We start from the raw sequence: 20,211 nt of genomic DNA, 5'->3' as shown, positions 1-20,211 counted from the left end.
GCTATAACCATATATGTCACACAAAATGAAGAAGGCCACTGAGTGTACAGGTGGTTTAATTCTTATCCAACAAGCTTGGTTCTCCCTTTGCAAGTGAGTAAACCCAACTTGCCCCAAAGACATGGCCTGTGACAAACTATCTGCCAGATGCTGTGTCCCCTGCAAAGCTGAAGATGTGTATGAGATCCTGACACCCTGCAGCGGCTTCTACACTGGGCAACCAGGCTACTATAAAAACGACTGCCTTTACTAATATGCTAATAACATGAAAATGGGCAGAAATTTGGCTATTAATTGGACCCAACTGCAGGTGCAAGCCACTTCCACCAGATGTGTGTTGTTCATAGAAACTGGAGCTATATAAATGCAGATAAAAACGATGTTTGAAAGTAGCAGAGTTGAACTATATTCTGCACAAACAGTGCTACCTGCAGTACTGGTACCTTATAGCCACAATTCATGGCTGCATCACCATGCAAAGGCACTATTCTTGAATTATTAACTTCTATTATATTTATGGTGGCCATATATAGCAATTACATATCATCCACATTGTGTGCAATATGGTTAAATGTCAATTATGATAGCCATTCCTAATCTGAAATGCAACAAAAGAGCAAATATAGGCAACAAATTGCAATTCAAAGAGAGAACCGGTGCACAGGATAAGCGACACACTTCCTTTTATGGCAATTTTCTCATTGACACTTTTAATCTAACAACAATACTTGAGAAGCTGATTAATTAATTAGGACTAATTATGTATTTAGGTAGAACGAAAAAGAAGTAATGTGAGTATCTCCAAGTGTCGGCAAACAACATTACCTTGGTTCTGTCCAGCTGTGTGGCATTCGCATATATTTAAACTCTGTCCAAAGTTAGCTGGGACACCCTATATATCAGTGAAGGGTTAATTCAATCACAGGATTCAGCAGTGAATTGCAATTACAATAATTGGTGAGTTAGAATTGTCCCACGTAAGGCAATACTGATATAATAAATTCGGCAGGGACACTTATGACTGCTTATGTGTGGGAATGCGAAAGCATTAGTCCTTTTGCTGAAATGCTTCTTTTTTGTCCACATTCCTTGTCTGTGCAAGCTCTCGGCCGCTTTTCTGTGCCTTGGTGAGACCAAATGAAAATGTGCCAAGCATCTTAGTGTCCTCATATGCCCACAAGGAGTTCATAATTCCATAGACCACTCAGCGACATTTAATTGGACATTAATGCTTTTTATTATACACACTCACTTTATACACTCGTGACGTGGCGTCACCTCCTACCCATTGGCTGCACTGCCACAAGCACAACGACGCACGCACTAGCGCTGCTACGTGACGTGCACAAGGATGCACACACTGGACGCTCATTTAGCCCATCAGAACCGTGGAGCAACCGTGGCATTGGGGAAGTGTGCTTGTCTCGCACTCCAGAGGCCCGGGTATGATTCCCACCCACACCAAAATTTACCTAATATTCTTTTCAAGAAATGTCACATGTGTCATGCCACCAGCAGTGGGTAGCAATCTTTCAAGCTTGGGTGACAGAGGCAAAACTTAGCAAAATGCTACAATCACGCTGTAAAACGGCCTTGGACACAACAAAAAACGACATCATATTGTACAGAATGAAAGGGCAAGACTCCATCTAAGAACAGTCTATGGCACCACATACTTGACATGGTGTAAAAAATGTTGACATGCCCTACCCATAAAGAAAAAGCAACAAACACAGAAAACATGCAATGTGCAGAGTCTGAAACCAAGAATAAACAACCTGAAAAAGGCTTCGTTAAGGCTTTCAGCTATTAAAATTGTCAAACTGTCTCATCACTTCTTAATGAATCTGCACAGGTGAAAATGAAGGAAGGAAAGCCCAATAGCAGGGCTGCAGAAAATGTCACCGAATAAATATACTTTGCTTACCAACGATACCTGTGGTTTAGTTGTGGTCTGTGTATAAACTAATTGTGTATAAACTTTTCTTGTTCAGAATGGTTTAGCAGATAGGGAAAAAATGACCATAAGATCACCAGGTGTATGCATAGTCTACGCACGAAAAGCCACTGCTTTCTTACTTTTATTTTTTTTCTCTCTACTACTATGCATGAGTATTTAAGTGCCTTAATAGCACTGCTAACATCCTACTGCAAAACACAAGATTGGGCAAGTTGTGGCATAAAGAAAATTGCAGTTTCACTCATAATGTGAAACAATGATGCAGTAGCTGGTAAAATATGCGCAGGAAGCTTACTTCATGCAGCATTTGTTAAACACTTGCCAATGCAAGTCGGTAATCTTAAAAGTAAAATAAGTAAGAGTCGTACTTATTTGTGGGAGTTGTGCCTCCCAGTGTTGAAGTGGAAAGACTCGGCTTTTTTTCCTCCTCTTTCATATCCAGACTTGGCCACTGCTCTACACCGAAACAACCCTTTAGCTTCTTACTGCTGAATTCGTTTTGGTGTTCTCAAATCTATATTTGGGCTACTCATTGCTAGGTCTCGCGCTTAATCAAAGCATGAATCAATGAAATGAATCATTTCACAAAGAGCATGTGCAGTCCACCCAAAAGCAGGGGCAAGAATCCACATTGTGCTCCTGCATTGAAGGTGAATAACGCATACCATAATGGCGAATGTGCTTTAGTAAGCTTCCCTGCAATATTAATAGAGAGTTTTAGAATAGGGGCCCCAAACGTTTTGGGGCCCCAAAGAAATAGCGTCGAAGCCACTGCGCATGCGCGAGACGCAAACTGCGTTTGGGTTTTGCGTTGGGAACGCTATTTCACCGATTTAGCGGGAGCTCAAATAGCGTTCCCAAAAGCTTTGCGTCAACAAACATGGCGGCACCCATCGAAGCGACGGCTCTAACCTAGCACCAAACTGGGTTCGATTCGCGGTAATGCGTGAAGTTCGCAAGCTAGGAGAAGTGACTGCAGTTATCGCTTTCTCTCAACTAGCGTGTGTTATGAAGATTGATTCATTAGACGCCGCTGATTCCGAATTCGAGTGTGGATTTTATGGCTCGTAGGCCTAACACGGCTAAGCTTGGCTGGTGAAGGCACGTAAAGTTGGTTTTGTTGCTCCAAACTAAGCACAACTAATTGTTTGCTGCTTGAAGAATAACCTCTAAATTGTAATTAAACGCGAATACACGCAAGTCAAAATTACTATTCATATCATAAGATGGTATACTTTATTCAATTATTTTTAATCGTTTTTCTTAGACGCCGTAGTGGCGCTGTCAGCGCAAGACGCTATCTGCAAACGCAAAGCCCTATTCTAAAACTCTTCACTCCAGCGTGCCCCAACGCTAACACCCGCAAAGCTCTTTGGGGCCCCAAAATATTGGGGCCCCTATTCTAAAATTCTCTATTAATTTGTAATGTACAAAGAATTGTCAATGAAGCTTACCACGAGCACAGATGCACTTGCAAATTAGGTCACAATTGAAAATAATGAGCACAGTGTAAACCTATGTGCCCTTTCCACTCTTAGTATGCTTTACTGCATGACGCTAATTTTCACCCCTGTATTGCGGTGTAGCAAGCTACAATAGAAACTTTGCATAATTAGGCTTTTTAGGATTATCTTTCTCGCAATACATTAATATTTCGCGGTGAAGCCTAAGCAATGTACGGTGAAGCATACTAAAAGTGAAAAGGGGCCACTGTCACTGGACATAATAAGAGTTCTTTAATCATACGCTCGCGAACCCGCCGCCTCTCAGGTCGCCTAAGTGGACATACTATGCTGGCTGATAGTGGCCCCCTCCCACTTTTAGTATGCTTCACCGCGTAACTAAAATGTACTGCGGCGAAGAAGCCGTACATTTGTATTGAGTGAATAAACAAATGGTTTTTACAACAGTACAGAAATAAACGCGCACCATGCATCAGTCTACCACACGTAAGAGTGTCGCAACATACGGTAGCTGATTCACACAGGCCGTGTAGCCCACTTATCAGTCGTAAAGGGTATTATAGGTAATTCAAAATTTTAGACACACATATGTGTTTATGTTCACGTTCGCACTCCTTGCGTAATAAGACTTCCAGAACTTCCACAATAGAAAGTAATCTTTTATGTCTCGTTTTCAACTCGGCCGTCATGCAAATGACATATAGCGCGGAAAAACGTGAACATGCTGTGTGTTAGGCAAGGAGCTAGCACACGACAGTCCCGCGACAGGCGCTAATGAGACCAAGACGGGACATGTCTGTGAACGCGCAAACGGAGCCCCTAAGCCACTCTGCTCCTCTGCCACCCCCGCTGCACGGCTGCACCACTCGTTTCAAGCACAGCACACCAAACACACATTCAGCGCTGAACAGTGGGCGGTCGACGCAGTTGCATTTACATGACTTGCAGCGAGCAGCACATCCCTCGATGTCCGTTAAGCAAAGTCGGACACGGCGACGCCACATCGCGGTTCGCAGAACTTTGCTGCCGAGGCGCTAGGCAACTTCGAATTCGATATTTCAATTGTCACCACCGCCGGGTTCTCAAGAAAGCACGGGTCACACAACGTAGATTCTGTAGTGCCAGAGCTCATCGAGGCCAAAGCCGCACTGCCGCACCGCCACTACTCACGGCTTTCCGCCAAGTAACACAGAACCTACAACCAACACACAAGCAACGCACGCACGATTACATGAGCAATGTTGAACAACGCGCGGTCCAGATAACGATCACGCCGAGGACGAACTCGCCACGGCGTCGCTCGGCGCCAGCATCGCGCCTTCTCAAAAATCCCTAAATGATGCTGTCCCTAGGCACCTAGGATCAGGTCACGTGAGGGATTTTAGAGCGCAGCTCTTTGGCGTCCGTTCCTGGGTTTCGCGTCGTCGTCGGCGTTGTCGTCGGCCTCGTAACCAGCTCCGCCCCCCTTTCATCCCCCCAGCGCTAGCAGCGACCGACTGATACCATAGAATAAAGAACAACTTTAGAGAAGGGAAACTGTACCTTCCACAGTGGTTCGAAAATAAGAAGCGGCAGCGCATGGAACTTAGTGGGGGGCCCGACAGATGGCGCTACTTAAAGAGGAAGCGGAACTGTCTTTTTTTTTTTAGTACAATATTCAATATGGCCGCTTTATACCGGTGCCGTACGCTGGGTACGCGCCGTGCTCGCCTCGCTGGCTTTGCGGCATGCCTCAGCTGCCGCGTTTTAATGGCCAGGAGACTAAAGAGCCTCTACTGACGCCCATACAAACAAGCCACAAGTGAGTGAACAGGACGTGCAACTTTATTGGCAGAAGAAAAGCAGTGCACCTTCTCATACAAGATCAGAAATAAAATTTGCATGTCGAGATGCGCTGAAACCATTAACGCGAGCTCGTAAACTGCTCACTTTCGTCGCCGCACTTGGCGATCTGGTAACGAGCGACAATCAGTAGCGCAAGCAAATTGGGCAGTGCACCACCTGTTTGCATTAACAGTCGCCGTAACTTACATTGCGAAGCAATCGGGTGACGCAAGGCATCTGCTGCCGGAACCAACACAGCGACATGGACTAAACGGCATTTTAGCGTTCCCGCCTTTCCAACCTGCACGTTTCTTTTTGTTCTTTCGGGGGCCGCTAATGTGTAACTCATAGTTGGTGCCCCACATTCTCAATGTGGGCATCACCATTTTGCAGCCACTTTTGCAGGCCTTTCCACCTATGTGGCTATCAACTTCGGACCATGTAATAACGTGTGCTGTCTCCGCTCATGCCACATCACGGCCGATGAAGGCCCACAAGCATAATTTGCCGGCGGCTGCAGCAAGAAATGTCGAATGGGGAGAGCACCAATTACGGTGCATGTAAATTGGGAGTCTTTGTTGCTGTGTGGACTGCAGGAGCAGATGGTTACCTCGGGAGACTGTTGCCCATGCAGCTAACCAGGTCGCCACATCGAAGAAACATAACACGGCGACCATTATCAAATTAGACTCTGCATTCAATCACCGCATAAGGTTCAGAGAATACACTGTACATTGGCTAAGATCCGTATGACAACAGTGGGCATTCACGCACTACAAATTGCATACAGCTTATTCAGCTATCCGACTTCAGGCACAGTGCTTGCCTACGTCGCACATGGTGGTCTAGTAACGAGTGACAACCAGCAGCACAAGCAGATTGGTCAGTGCCCCACCTGTTTACACTGACAGTCACCGTAACTTGTACTGCGAATCAATCGGGTGACGCAGGCACCTGCTGCCATAGCCAACACAGCGACATGAACTACCCGGCATCCTAGTGTTACCTCCTTTCCTACATGCACGTTTCTTTTTGTTCTTTCGGTGGCCACTAATGTGTTGCTCACACTTGGTGCCCCACCTGCTCTCAATATGGATGTGGTCTGTTTTGTGGGAATCGCCATTTCGCAGCCACTTTTACAGGTCTTTCCACCCATGTGGATATCAACTTCATACACTTCAAACCATGTAATCATGTATGATAGTCTCTGTTCACGCCAAATCATGGCCAAAGAAGGCCACAAGCACGCTTTACCCACGGCTGCAGCAGGAAAGGACAAACAGGGAGCACCAATCACACTACATGTAAACAGGGAGTTTGTGTCACTGTGTGGACTGCAGGAGCAGATGCTTTACCTCGAGAGGCCATTGGCCAATACAACTGAACAGGTTGCCACATCCCAGAAATGTAACACGGCAACCATGACCAAGTGGGACAACATTGAAACAAGATTATGCAATCAAATCACTTCAGCATACTCTAACATAATGCTCAATCTATACATTGGCACTATGCATTGGCTACGATCTACATGACAACAGTGAGCATACACGCACACGGGTTGCTTGCGGCACATTCAACCGTCCGACTGTAGGTATAGTGCTTGCCTTCGTCGCACACTGCAGTCTGGTAACAAGCAACAACCAGCAGCGCAAGCAGATTGGACAGTGTGTCCCACATGTTTGCACCGACAGTCGGCGTTGAATATGAGCAGCTTGCATTGCGAAGCAATCGGGTGACGCAAGCATCTGCTGCCACAGCCAACAGTGACATGGAGTGCCCGGCATCTTAGCGTTACCGCCTTTCCAACCTGCATGTTTTTTTTTTGTTCTTTTGCATGCCACTAATGTGTAACTCACACTTGGTCCCCCACATTCTCTATATATGGGCATGGTCGGTTTTGTGAACATCACTATTTTGCAGTCACTTTTGCAGGCCTTTCCACACATGTGGATATCAACTTCATGCACTTAGAACCATGTAATTATGTATGAGAGTCTCCGTTGACGCCAAATCATGGCCGAGGAAGACCACAAGCAAAATTTGCACACGGCAGCGGCAGGAAAGGATGGAACGGGGAGCACCAACCATGGTGTGCGTGTAAATTCGCAGTCTATGTCACTGTGCGGACTGTAGGAGCAGGTGCTTGCCTCGAGAGACTGTTTCCCAATGCAACTGACCAGGCTCCCACATATGAGAAACGTAACACTGTGACAAGTACCAAGTCGGACAGCGCCGAAACCAGATTCTGCAATCAATCACTTCAATGTAGCTTGCACAAAAACACAGGCTGTCGAGCAAGAATAGCAATCCTGAATGAGACTAGGAATTCAATATGGGAATGAGAAAGCTTGCATTCAAGAAGCCACTCTACCTTGCAAGCATTGAAAGCCAAAAACATTAACAAAAGTTAAATGCTACATAGCACACAGTGTAAAGGTTAATGCAAGACACACGCCAATGCTGCATCAGCTATTTCAGGAGAGGAATTGCACATGGCAACATACACTAGAAAGAACTGCTACACATATGTTATGCTACTAGACAGTGACTGGCATTAAGTATGAGCAAAGAATCGGTTGACCTTTATTGTTTGTATGAGGAATAGGAATGATCTCTAACAAAAGTGTGGAATGAAAAAGCTTGCATTCATTGAAACAAAATTATACTTGGCAAGAACTGGCAAGGCCAGGAAGCTCACTAAGGAAGGGCAAGCTGACAGAACACTCTTAGCCAGCGTCATCTGTGCTTGTTCAGAGGTTGCAGGTACATCTGAAGACAAATAATTTTTGTTGTTGAGGTACCTGGATGACTCGGCCAATATCCGTGCTGGTGGAATAATGGCGTAGGCTCTTTTCACTCTTGAAACAGTCGTCCGTAGACTTGATATCTCATCCAAATAATTCTGGAATGGCTTCTTTGTTTGTGGTCTTGCGAATTCAGCTCCAGCCCCTTCCTGTTGGTGTAGATGGGGGCTCCCGTGATGACCAAGATGTACTTGGCACAGACTCTGTTGGGGCAGAACAATGGCACATGAGATACAGCAGAGATTATCCAAACTCATGTAGTGTTTTCTTTTATGTTCGAACTAATTATGCTGAACGGTAAACATGAACAAATGTTCATATCATCTTCTACAAACAACTGATATGTATCTCAAGACTAGCAAGCCAATACAGCATATATCAAGCATATTTATTTCTGAACCAGGTGTTGTTTACCTTGTAGTAGCAGCCAAAGTTCACACAATGACCTTGTTGTAGCAGGCAGCAGCTTCTGTTTAGTGCATGGAGTGTGTGGCTTTATACTGGTGCCATCCTCATTACTGCATGTCTGGAACAGAAATTTTGACTGCATCAGAAATTGAACAAGCACAATTTTGCAATATAAAATGCGTAAAGGTGCGACATATACATTGCAATGGTTTGTGACTACAGAACACATGCAAATGTGCACTGTTTCTTCTAGGGTGCTTAAGCAGCATGGTAAATAAATATGGTTACTCTCCGTAAAATTGATGTCTGCGTAACTACAATGCATGTCAACAGCTTAAGTATTATTAAGATCACAAATAAGAACATTTGTGCGCTCGTTTATACACTAGAACAGATCACACTGCTGATTTCACAAGCAAATAGATGAAAGACATGAAGCTATTAGAAATGATGCATTCTTTTTGTGCATGAACGTGATGCACCGCTTCACTACTGCAAAAATAGATGTCCTGAGGTAAGCCAAACTGAACAGCAAGAACATTTGGAACCAACAGGTACGAAATATGGGTGAATTATCATGTGTGCAACTGTTTAATACATTAAATTCAGTACTTTAGCTTCAGTTTATCAAAAGGTTATTCGGTTCTGTGAACGAAAGAAGTTGCCGGCGGACTCGAAAAAAAAAATATATTGATAAGGCAACTCAGTCACTTATGGCTACGGCTACAACGAGATGAAAAATGTGACGCGCGTTCCGATATCGTTTCTCTTTCGTGAATGTGTGTATAATGATGGCCTCGCAACTGAAAGTTTATTTCGGAAACAGCAACGGAGGGTCCTGACTGCCCTTATGCAATGCAGCATCTAGTTCGTTAAGTTAACGAGACGAATAAATTACATAGCGATTGAAGCAGTGATGTTAAACGACTCACCGGTATTGCTGTCCCCAGTTGCAGCAGGACCCGGCTCCCATTTCGATGCAGACGTGTTCCACATGGCTCACGACTGAAACCTAGCTTTCAGGCTTACACCCCAAATTAAATAACGCGAGACATCGAAGCGCAGTAAACTGGTGTTAGCACAAAATAACCAACCAATGTACGAACCAAGGAATCCGTACCTGCCGCGCACGCGAACATACCGGTAAAAATTTTAAATCCAGGCCAGAGGTCACGTGGGAGGTGGATGATGCTGAACGCTATTTTGCGTTTAAAATGACAAAAAACAACAAAGTTGGTAATGAAAAGTACAATGTAAAATTAGGAATTATAATTTTGTAGTCTTTATCATGCAATAAAAACGCTTCGTTTACTGTTGAAGAAAGTTTGTAGGTTTAAATTGCGCTTACTACGGCGCCTCTAGCGGGAGATAATGTGCTCAACGGGGAACCTTTTTAATTGGTGTACTATGCCTGTTTCTTTAGCAGCGCCGCGGGGTCGATTTTTTCGCCCTCTGTGGCCATTTGTTGAACTTGAGAGTGTGCTACCCCTGCTGATACCGCTGGATGCCGCTGACGCCGCTAGAGAGTCAAGATAACGTGACTGCATAGAACACCGTCGCCGCCATGCAGAAAGAGGAGGAAAGGGTCCCCCCCCCCTGTTCTTGTGTGGCGGATATGGTGCTCTTCAGTTGCCGACGCGCCGGTTATTTCACGTAGGCCCCGGCACGTCGACGAATACGTGACCACCTTCCCACGGCTAGACCTGGTTCTTAGCGCTGCGGAAGCGAGGGTATCATATTGTTTGTGTCGGCATCGGCGGCGTTGTCCCTGAAACCAACTCCGCAGCTGGGGTTGACTCACTATCGGCGTCAGCGGCATCAGTCAGTCGCTGCTATCTCTTCCCTCCTCCCTTTATCGTGTTGTCCGCTTGCTGCGCGCGCTTCTGCCCCCATCGTTTGCCGCTGGGTGTACACGCCGCCCCCCTCCCCCCTCTTCCTGCGAGTCTCCGGTTGTCAAAGCGCCGGCTCGAACTTAATTCCTTTCTTCGCTCCTCCTCCAATGCAACCCCTGTGCGGTGGCAATCAGAGAGCCAGATCGGTGGCGGCGGATCTGTATATGTGCACCGCCCGAGCCGAAATTGCCGCTGCCGTTCGCCCTGTGCGGTGGCAATCAGAGAGCCAGATCGGTGGCGGCGGATCTGTATATGTGCACCGCCCGAGCCGAAATTGCCGCTGGTGTACCAAGTCGAACATATATCAGTCTATTTCTCCGACCACAAAGCTTCCTTCATGACTGTCAAGAACTGTTAGTGGAGTCTTTGTTAAAGGAATACGTGTGAAAAATAAAAAAAAAAATTATGTGATAGCGCATACATGTGTTGCTCGATTTCTTTGCCTCAATCTATCGAAAAGGTGAAACAGCTTATTTGCTGCGCTCAAATTTCGCATTAGGAAGTAACGTAATCGTCGGTAATTTTTTGTACGACAAATAGACGCACGCACCCTAGTCGCGGGCCCGCCGCGATGTCCGGCTCGCTTTTACTTCCCCTATCCCGCTCGCTCCGAGAAGCCGCTGCGAAACCTACCGTTATGTTTCACACTTTCCTTCTTACGCTCGAAAGTTTCAGAAAACTGTTGTTGTTGTGTGACTTCATGTCACAAGTACAGTGTCTCTTTCAGCTGCACATAATTTTATAAAAAGAAAGGTGAATTTTGTAAGGATATTTCCCGATCGAGATTCTATGAAGTTATGTCTTTTTGTGATTACTAGGAACTCGGTAGCGCGAAAAATATGGAAGATAAGTAATAACCTTAACCTTAATAATTCCGTAATATATACTTATAGAGGAAGCACTTCAATTCGAGAATTGAGGGCTCAAAGTCATATTATTAACTCAACAAAAACTTAAACAAAACCGTTTTGGGTGCTACAACCTACAGTACTTTGGCACTGCGGGCGGCGCCAAGTATGGCAGTAGCGAAAGAAATATGAAATAGTGGACCAGTGACGTACGTTGATCCTTCAACCATCTCCATTGCGAGTACAGACCAACAGGTTTCGCTGGCACGGGCTTCATCGCGGTCTTATTTTTTTTTTTTTTTTTTATGGTGACGCCAAGAATCGACGCGAAGCGTTGCTCTCTTCTGTTCCCAATCTTTTGGTGGTACCGCAGCTCGGATAATCACGTTTGTCCGTATAGCAGCAAATAAAGCAAGGCTTTATTGATCAGAATGAAGAGAACTAGTAATTGTCATAGCATTGGCGCCGGCGCAGCAGGGAGGCAGTTGGCGTTTTCCGTTTTTCTAATATGGTGGGGAGATCAGCGTCACTGAGACACAATTTAATTTTCGTTTTCTTTCAGGGCTGCCCACAGCCAAAATACTGCGGGCCATAGTACCTACGATGATTTTTGTGAAGTTGTTGTTGGGAAAACACTCTTAGAAAAATTTACACCCTTTGGGGCGTATCTTGTCCCACAACGATAATCGTCATCTGTCTTGCCCGCGTTTCCTTTCTTTAACGCTGCGAGCCCGGTACTTCCCAGTCACGAACGGCATGCGCGTTATCAGTGTGACGCAGCATTCTCGACAGGAAAGTAGCGAGCGCCGAGTTTCAAGAAAGGAAACGCAAGCAAGGCAGATGACGATTATTGTTGTGGGACAGATATACACCCCAAAGGGTGCAACCGTTTTAAGAGTGAAGATATGAATGTCGGCCTTCAATTTTGCAAATGCAATGTTCCCGTTAAAATTACTAATTAAAACTTTACAAAAATGTTGTTTTTTTTTCTTGTGACGTGAGCCGTGTTTGCCACGATGCCGCATTTGTATTGGTTGTCAAGCCTTACAGTCTGACAGAAGATGTGCACATGCGCTTATCACAAGGTATCAGTGCAGCACCCTGTGTTATCTGGCGCAGAAAAAACAGCGTGTATTGGCCTCGAGCTCCACCACTGTAAAGTTGGCGCCACCGTCGGTGTGACGTGCTATTAGGGATAACGTGGACATAGCGGCCGCGTCGGCTGCTTCGGGAGCGCCGAAGCGAGCTGGAAACGAGATAAGTTCCCTCGTACGCTGCGGTCTTCATTTAGTGGCGAGATTTTCCCGCTTCGAGTGTCTCCTTTACAACGACTGAAAGCATTACAATAGGTAGTGGCTGCCTTTGAAGGCGCGCAACATGGTAGGCTACTGCTCAGTGCCGCAGTGCCGGACGTACGCAACGGAGCCCGGTGTCATCCTTATTCATACGTAGTCGCAGGAAAAGAAGCCGCGTGAAGCTTGGCTCGCGAAACATAAAACCGGCAAACAGTCATCGGCTAATACTCGGGTATGCAGCAAGCGCAGACGCGAGGAAGATTTATGCCACGGCGCCGGGTCTGCGATATTCGAAAAACGCACCCTGAGACGCTTGCCCGAGTACGCTGCCCGACTAATGTCATGACGGTTTGGTTTATGAACTTTTCGATGCTATAGATACTGGCAAGTTCACTGGAGTGGAAAGAGAGCTGTAAGAAGCACATTAAAAAGAAAGCATGTCATATGGCCATGTTTGTGTTATGAAATAATGCACTGGATAACAAAAAAAGAAGCAGTGGGAAATCGCACACTGAGAACACCGATAAACATATAGTCCGACGCAACTCGAGAAATAATATTGAAACGTCCAAGAATTTAGAAAAGAAAAAGATTCAATCGTCGCGATGGCACATCACAGTCGCCGTAGATATAGGCGTCGAAGTCTCTACAACGAAATTATTTTTGAACAGCTCTGATAGCGCACACGCAACAATGGTGGCTTGTATACTGTTAAATGCTCATATTCTGCGGCCTAAAGCTCATGGCACGGTGCGAAAACGCGCACGCGGCGAAAGCTAAACAGTGCGCGGACAAGCATGCAGACGCGCTGTCGGTCACTGCGAAGCTGTGCGATCGCTGCATTGAGGCTTCATTCTATTACGCTCCATTTAGTTATACCAACACTATAAGAACATATTTCACATAGTTTGCTCTCAGCGTCTGCCTACCTTTCACGCAAGAAGCCGGTTCGGGAGACTCCATTGCTGCAATTGCGCACAGTGGCGTTGACTTTACGTATTCGGTAAAGAGATAGCGTTTGTAAACGATTCTGTGCTTTCAGTTTGCCCAATATTTTTATTTAGACAGTAAAAGCTTTCTCTCGTTTCGAAAGTGCTCACAGAAATGTCCGGGAGAGCTCCCGCGTGGTGTTTTCACTGAGCACTGACAGCAAAACCTATGAGGAGCGCGCCGCGTGATCCCTCAAACTACGCCAGCGAGGCGCTTCCGATAGATGGCGACTCCGTAACTCCTCGCCGCCAAATACCTGCTTCATTCGCGATCTCTGGGAAAGAAAGCGAAGGAGAAGGGGAGCCGGGGGACGTGCGAGGTATGCAAGGCGGCTATACTGGTGCTGAAACCCGGAAATTGTCGATATCCTCGCCTTCCTCGACTACACCCGGGGGGGGGGGGGGGGGGGCGACAGAAGACCTATGGGCCCCGGGTGCCAGACAACCTAGCTACGCCACTGCTTGCACACAGAACATTTTTTTTTTTTGTTGGCCCCGGAAACTCAAGTTCCAGCGAATCGCTGCTGAAGGAGAACCTATCGAAATGAATGTCGAATGGAAGCACGCACAAAAAACTTGGAGGACCCTTGGAGGACAACTGGTCAGAAAGTGTTGCGGGACGTTGATGGAAATGAACTGATCATGATTTATGGCGATAGAAACAGGCACGCTGTTCGGGATTGAAGTAGGGATTATAGTTTTAAATTGGCAAAGAATATCTAAAAGGCCAGTAAGTGGCTAGGCCTGGCGACGAAATCTTGGTACTTCGAATGTAGTCTATGCGATTACTGTAAGTAAGTCGGCTGTTATTTAGTACAACATAATTATTGCTTAAAATTGCAGTTGCTATAGTATTAGACACTTGCGCTTTATTCTATGCTTCGGAAATCAAAATCGCACGCATGGCTACGGCAACACGCTGAACTGCGTATCACGCGTAATATCGTCGTTTCGTTTTCAATCCGATTGGTTTCGCTTTGACTGTTTAAATACCAAAGCAGTTGGGCAGGAAACAATGGAAACACGTAGCTATTACCGCAAAAGTACTTGACACTTCGGAAAACATGAATCGCAGGAACGTCGAATTGTTAGACAAACTACTTTGTCACACTTACGGCCGCACTTGTCGTCTGCCTCCCACTAATGCCGGCGTATAATCACTATCGCGCTGACCTACCACCGCTGCCAACAACCTGCCAGTGAAACACTACATCCTCACTGCAGATAAAAAAATTCTGATAAAAAAAATTTCCACGGCGTTTGCGCGTTACCACTTCATGATTACACATTTTGACTAGCAAACTTTCCATTGCATTAAAAATAGGTACCATAAAATTGCCCCTCAGCTCTTTAATATTTACAATTAAGAGTGGAATGTGATAGCATTCAAAGATCCCTGACTGCTTCTCACGCTTCCCGGCAACTGCAGCGTATGTAACCATGTTTACCTGCAAACGCTGGAGGCGAACAATATGCACGAAGGCGAGCTTTCTGGTTCTTTTTTTTCATTCCAGTCGCATGGCAGGCGCCGCCGCTGCTGCGGAGGCGAGTGCCATCTGGATGGTGTTGCATGGAACCGAGCGGGGCGCGCCGCTCCTACTTGACAGTAACCGCTTGTCCTCGTTTTTTTTTTCCCTGTGTCCCCTGTCCTGCTTCCCGCTGCACCACTCAGTCTCATGGAAAACCAACTAGCCCAAACCATTGCCCCCCCTACTAAGATGTCGAATAGCAGGTGGAAAAGGGGTTTGTGTTCGAGGTTCCGCGTAACAAACGTATGTTTTCTCGTATAATCAAATTACAATTCGACGCTACCATGTCTATAGAGTGAGTGCAAGTCGTATTTTACGAATTTTCTGACGCGTTTTACTTTGAGAAAATCAATTACTTCAGTAATGCATATGCGCCAGCCGAAGGGCCTACGTGGTTCGGGATCATTTTTTCACACGGCAACGGCGTTGACGCCGGATTTTTTGCGACACGGGGCCCTTAACGCCTGTCGCATTAAAGTTCATTTCACACGCAAAGGAAAATGGCAATAAAAAGCTTACGGTGGGAAACGCGGACTATGTCGAAAACTGTGCCCAGCGCGATACTTCAACCAGACACCTTCGCCTTGGACACACTGGAGCGTGTCATTTACCCAGCCTTCCCTTCTTTCATGTCGGAGCCACGATGGCACAACCATATTTCTCTCTGTTTCTCAGCATAGCCATGTTAGTACAGTGCACTGTGAAACACCCTCCACTCCCAGGCTCATCCCGATGCCCGGTGATTAGGTGTGGGGATAAGACGAGGATGAGACAACATTGCTGGAGCAAATGTTAGCACGGTGAAGAGCGGTGTAAATTTAAGTTCGTCAAGGATAAAATCATCGGCTCAAAGAATGATCCACTGAAGGGGAGTCGGAGGGGGGGGGGGGGCATTTCGCGCACACACGCACAGCCGCGCTGTTGGCTCAGCAAGCTAAAACATAGCCTTCAAGTTTTGTTTCTACTCTATGAGAGTCACCTCTGGAGCGTGGATTAAAGGGCCACTCATAGCCCAAACAAAGCCAAGTCGCAGATTTTCAGTAGCCCAAATATAGCCACGTAGCCAACGCACCCAAGTCCACGACCCACGGAGGAAGGAAACTATAGCGTCCTCGATCACCTTGCCCCGGGGTTGCCCCGAAACCAGAATGGTGCGCTTTGCCCCGCCGTGGTGCCGCACTGCGGAGGGTCAACATCGAGGACAAAACTGCACCCTGTGCAGGATGGATGGATGGATGGAAGGTAGGAGCGTCCCCTTTGAAACGGGGCGATGGCAGTTGCCACCATGCTCAGATTTTTATTTTGCCTTTAATTTTTATTTTTATCTGTGTTGTGCGTTATTGAATTTCTCGATTTTCTTTAAATACGTCTTCCTACCCTTTTAACCTTATGTCACCTCTCTGCTTTTGAGCCACCAATCCTCCAATCGCCTTTTGCTAATTTCCACCGCACCTTTATTTACATGACTATCATTATCTCTGAACCCTAGGGCCTCAGGAAGGGTGACTGTGGCCGCATCGACATCGGGGTTGATACCATCACATTTTAGTATGAGGTGTTCCATTGTTTCTACATATTTACCACACACAGTACATGTGTCTTCTTCTTCGTTAAATTTCTTTTTATAGCTCCGCGTTCTAAGACATCCTGATCTAGCTTCAAAGAGTAGGGCACTGCCTCTTGAGTTATCATAAAACGCTTCCTTCCTGATCTGCTGTTTCCAGTATCGATATAGTTCTACACTATGCTTCTTTCCCATTGAATTTATCCAATTTTTACCTTCCGCATTTTTAACCTGTCGTTTAATGCTCTGTCCTTTTTCGTCCTCGTGTCTGGCATACTTACTGGCTAGCTTTCTAGTTCTTTTCCGCCATTGTGAGTCAACGCTCTTTCTGTATAGGTATTTAAACACCTTAGCTGCCCACCTGTTATCATCCAATTTCCTCAGACGTTTTTCGTATAGGATTTTACTCTGAGCTTCCCGTGCTTCGAATGACGCCCAGCCCATATCTCCCTGTACTGCTTCGTTTGTGGTTTTCCCGTGGGCACCTAGTGCTAAGCTTCCCACAGCTCTCTGATTTACCTCTAGTCTCGACTGAACCTCTGCCCTTAAACACAGGACCGCATTCCCGAAAGTAAGCCCCGGCACCATTACTCCCTTCCAAATGCCTCTCAGTACCTCATACCTGTTGTAACCCCACAATGCCTTATGTTTCATTATCCCGGCATCTCTTCGCCCTTTTGCTATTAGAGACTGTTCGTGCTTTTCCGTGTACATCTGCCCTTTGTTTATCCATACCCCGAGATACTTGTATTCGGCCACTCGGGGTATTTCGTGGCCTTGTATTGTAAGCTCCTGATCAGTTGTATCGTTGAAAAACATCCCACCGGACTTAGCTGCACTAAAACTGAAACCTAAACTGTCTCCTTCGTCCCCACAGTAATTAACCAGAGTTTGCAAATCTTCCTGGTTATCTGCGAACAGTACAATATCGTCCGCATACATTAAACCCGGTAGTCGTTGCTCAACAACCTTTTCGCCTAATCTGTACGACAGATTATACCCTAGATTGCTTCGTTGTAACCTTCTTTCCATGCTTATCATATAAAGCATGAACAGCAGCGGGGATAGAGGACAACCTTGCCTTAATCCTTTGTGAACCTGGACAGTTGTCGTACTCTTGATTCCTTCCCATGTTATTTCAACATTATTTTCTCGATATAGTTCCTGTAGAAAATCAATTACCTCATTACCGATACCTTCAGCTTTTAATATGTTCCACAGGAGTTCCCTGTTCACATTGTCGTATGCACCACTTATGTCCAGGAAGGCTATATACAGAGGTCTATTTTCCGCCTTAGCTATTTCTATGCACTGGGTAAGCACGAACAGGCTATCATCTAAGCGCCTACCACTTCTGAACCCGTTCTGAAGTTCTCCAAGTATTCTATTACTTTCTACCCATGACTGCATTTTTAATTTCACCGCCTGCATCGCCAGCCTATATATAACTGATGTTATCGTAATTGGTCGGAAAGATTTTATGTTCTTCTTATCATCTTTTCCTTTATAAATCAAATTCATTTTACTCTGTTTCCAGCTGTGCGGAATTTGCTTATTTGTTATGACTGCCTCCAATGCTTTTATCAGCGTTTCCTTGCTTCTTGGGCCAAGTTCATTAATTAACTTGATTGGAATTTCGTCTATCCCCGCGGACGTGCATTTTGGAACATTTGCCTCCGCCTTTTTCCAGTTAAGATTCGTCAATTCTAAGCTGTTTTCTATTATGCTATTCTGTGTTGCTCCCTCACTTGGGGCGATTACCCTATCGTCTTTCCTAAATGACTCTGCTATAACTGAACCAATGTAGTTCACAGCGTCATCTCCCTCTAAACAATTTCCTTCGGCATCGTGGATCTGTTCCTCTTTTCTGTGATTAGCTTTACCCAGCCAGCTTATATGGTTCCAGAATTTTCTTGACCCCCCTTTAGTTGCATCGCGAGCTTCAGCCAGCCAGCGATCAGAGGACTGCTTTATTTTAGCCTGGACGAGGACCTGCACTTGTTGTTTCTTTTGTCGATAATATTCCCATTTTTGGCCTATTTCCTCTTCAGATAACTGCGCCCTCTTTGCTTCTCTGTGTTCCCGAGATGCCCACCGTCGTTGTTCGATGGCCTCTCTAATTTCCTTATTCCACCAACTTCGTGGCTTCCCCTTTCCTCTCCAGCGGTTTACTCCTTTTACCTCTTTTATTTTTTTACTAATGAGTAGTTCTAACTGATTATAATCCCACCTTTCCATGGGATGTTTCATTATTGCTTCCTCTATGCCCGCCGCTATTTGCGCTATTTGCGTGTCATTTAATTTTGCGTACTCTTTTTGGCTTCCCTGTATTTCTCTTTTGAGTAGGGCTCCCAACTGTAGACTAATACGCTTATGATCACTTCCGAGGCTGTACTTCCCCTCTTCGTCTATTTCCATTATTGCTAGCTTATTATACAATCCCTGCGACATTAAGCAGTAGTCAATGGTCGTTTGTCTGTTACGGGACTCCCACGTGATTTGTCCCTCACACTTAGTTTCTCTATTTACTATAACTAGGTTGTGTGGTTCACAGAAGTCTAGCATCAACTTCCCATTACAATCTGTGTATCCATCCAGATCCTCGATGTGGCCATTCATGTCACCCAGCAGACAAATATCGGCACCTTCTCCAAACTGCTTTATATCGTCATCGAGACACCTCACTAGATCTTTGTTCTCTTGCCTGTATTTGTCCCCTGTCCCTAAATAAACTACTCCTAGCCATGCCTTTTTACCGGCAATTGTACCTGATACCCAGACATGTTCTTTGCAAGTTAACTTTATTCTTTGCCAATTTGTTCCTTGGTGTATGAGCATACCTACTCCTCCTCCCTTCCTCTCCGTTGGTGTCCTATTGCTCCCTTCCCAGACGTAGCCTTCAATAAGCGGTGGGTCTTCTAGATCCCTGAGGTGTGTTTCGCATAGCGCGTATACACCTACTTCTTCGTCCTTTAACTGCTGTTCTATTTCTAACCACCTCGCTCTCTTTCTACCGCCTTGCATGTTTATGTACCTGATCCTGGTGTTAAATTTATTTGTAGTTTTCTTCCTGGACCTCCTAGTGGCCATTTTATTGGCGTCAGCCTCTATTGCACTTTCTACACTATTTCTACCTACCCCTACGCCCTGAGGCGCAGCGGACCCCCTAAAAAAGCTACTGCCCGACCTGCCAGGCGCCAGCCGATCTTGGCTCCTAGCCTTCCATTAAAGTGGATGCCATCTCGTGTAAAGCCTCCGCCAAAGCCTGCTCTATGCACTTCTCTGTTTATGTCTGCCACTTCAAATCCTTTCTCCTGGCTTAGCTTTCTTATTTCACAATTTACAGCCACAACGTCCTTGGCAATTGCTCCGTTCCTTCCTTGCACCTCCGGCACTGTGCATACCACGATCTGGACTTGCTGTGCTATCGCCCTTAAATCGTCCACTCCCTCCGCTAATATTTCCACTACTTTTGCAGCTTCACCATTCAACACATCATTTAGCCCCGCCGCTACCACTACCAAATTGCGCTCTGCAACTTTCTCAGAAAGCTCGCTTTTTGTTTCTTTCAGTACCGCGTCCATTGTCCTGCCTGGGAACGTCCCGACTGCTACCCGCCTATCGCCCTTTGC

At 45.9% G+C, this 20,211-nt stretch overlaps 1 long non-coding RNA gene across 1 annotated transcript; it reads right to left on the bottom strand.

Annotated features, from left to right (window-relative positions):
• Positions 1–5,218: 5,218 nt before the first annotated feature.
• LOC129382042 (uncharacterized) lies at positions 5,219–9,485 on the bottom strand. The gene is made up of 3 exons (XR_008610124.2): positions 9,395–9,485; positions 8,469–8,580; positions 5,219–8,257 (listed from the first exon to the last, which is right to left on the bottom strand). It is a non-coding gene; the product is annotated as an uncharacterized lncRNA (long non-coding RNA).
• Between the last annotated feature and the right edge of the window lie 10,726 nt (positions 9,486–20,211).

Source organism: Dermacentor andersoni, chromosome 10, assembly GCF_023375885.2.
Source record: "Dermacentor andersoni chromosome 10, qqDerAnde1_hic_scaffold, whole genome shotgun sequence".
NCBI lineage: Eukaryota > Metazoa > Arthropoda > Arachnida > Ixodida > Ixodidae > Dermacentor > Dermacentor andersoni.
The sequence above is the reverse complement of the archived record's forward strand: the minus strand, read 5'-3'. Positions and strand labels throughout refer to the sequence as shown.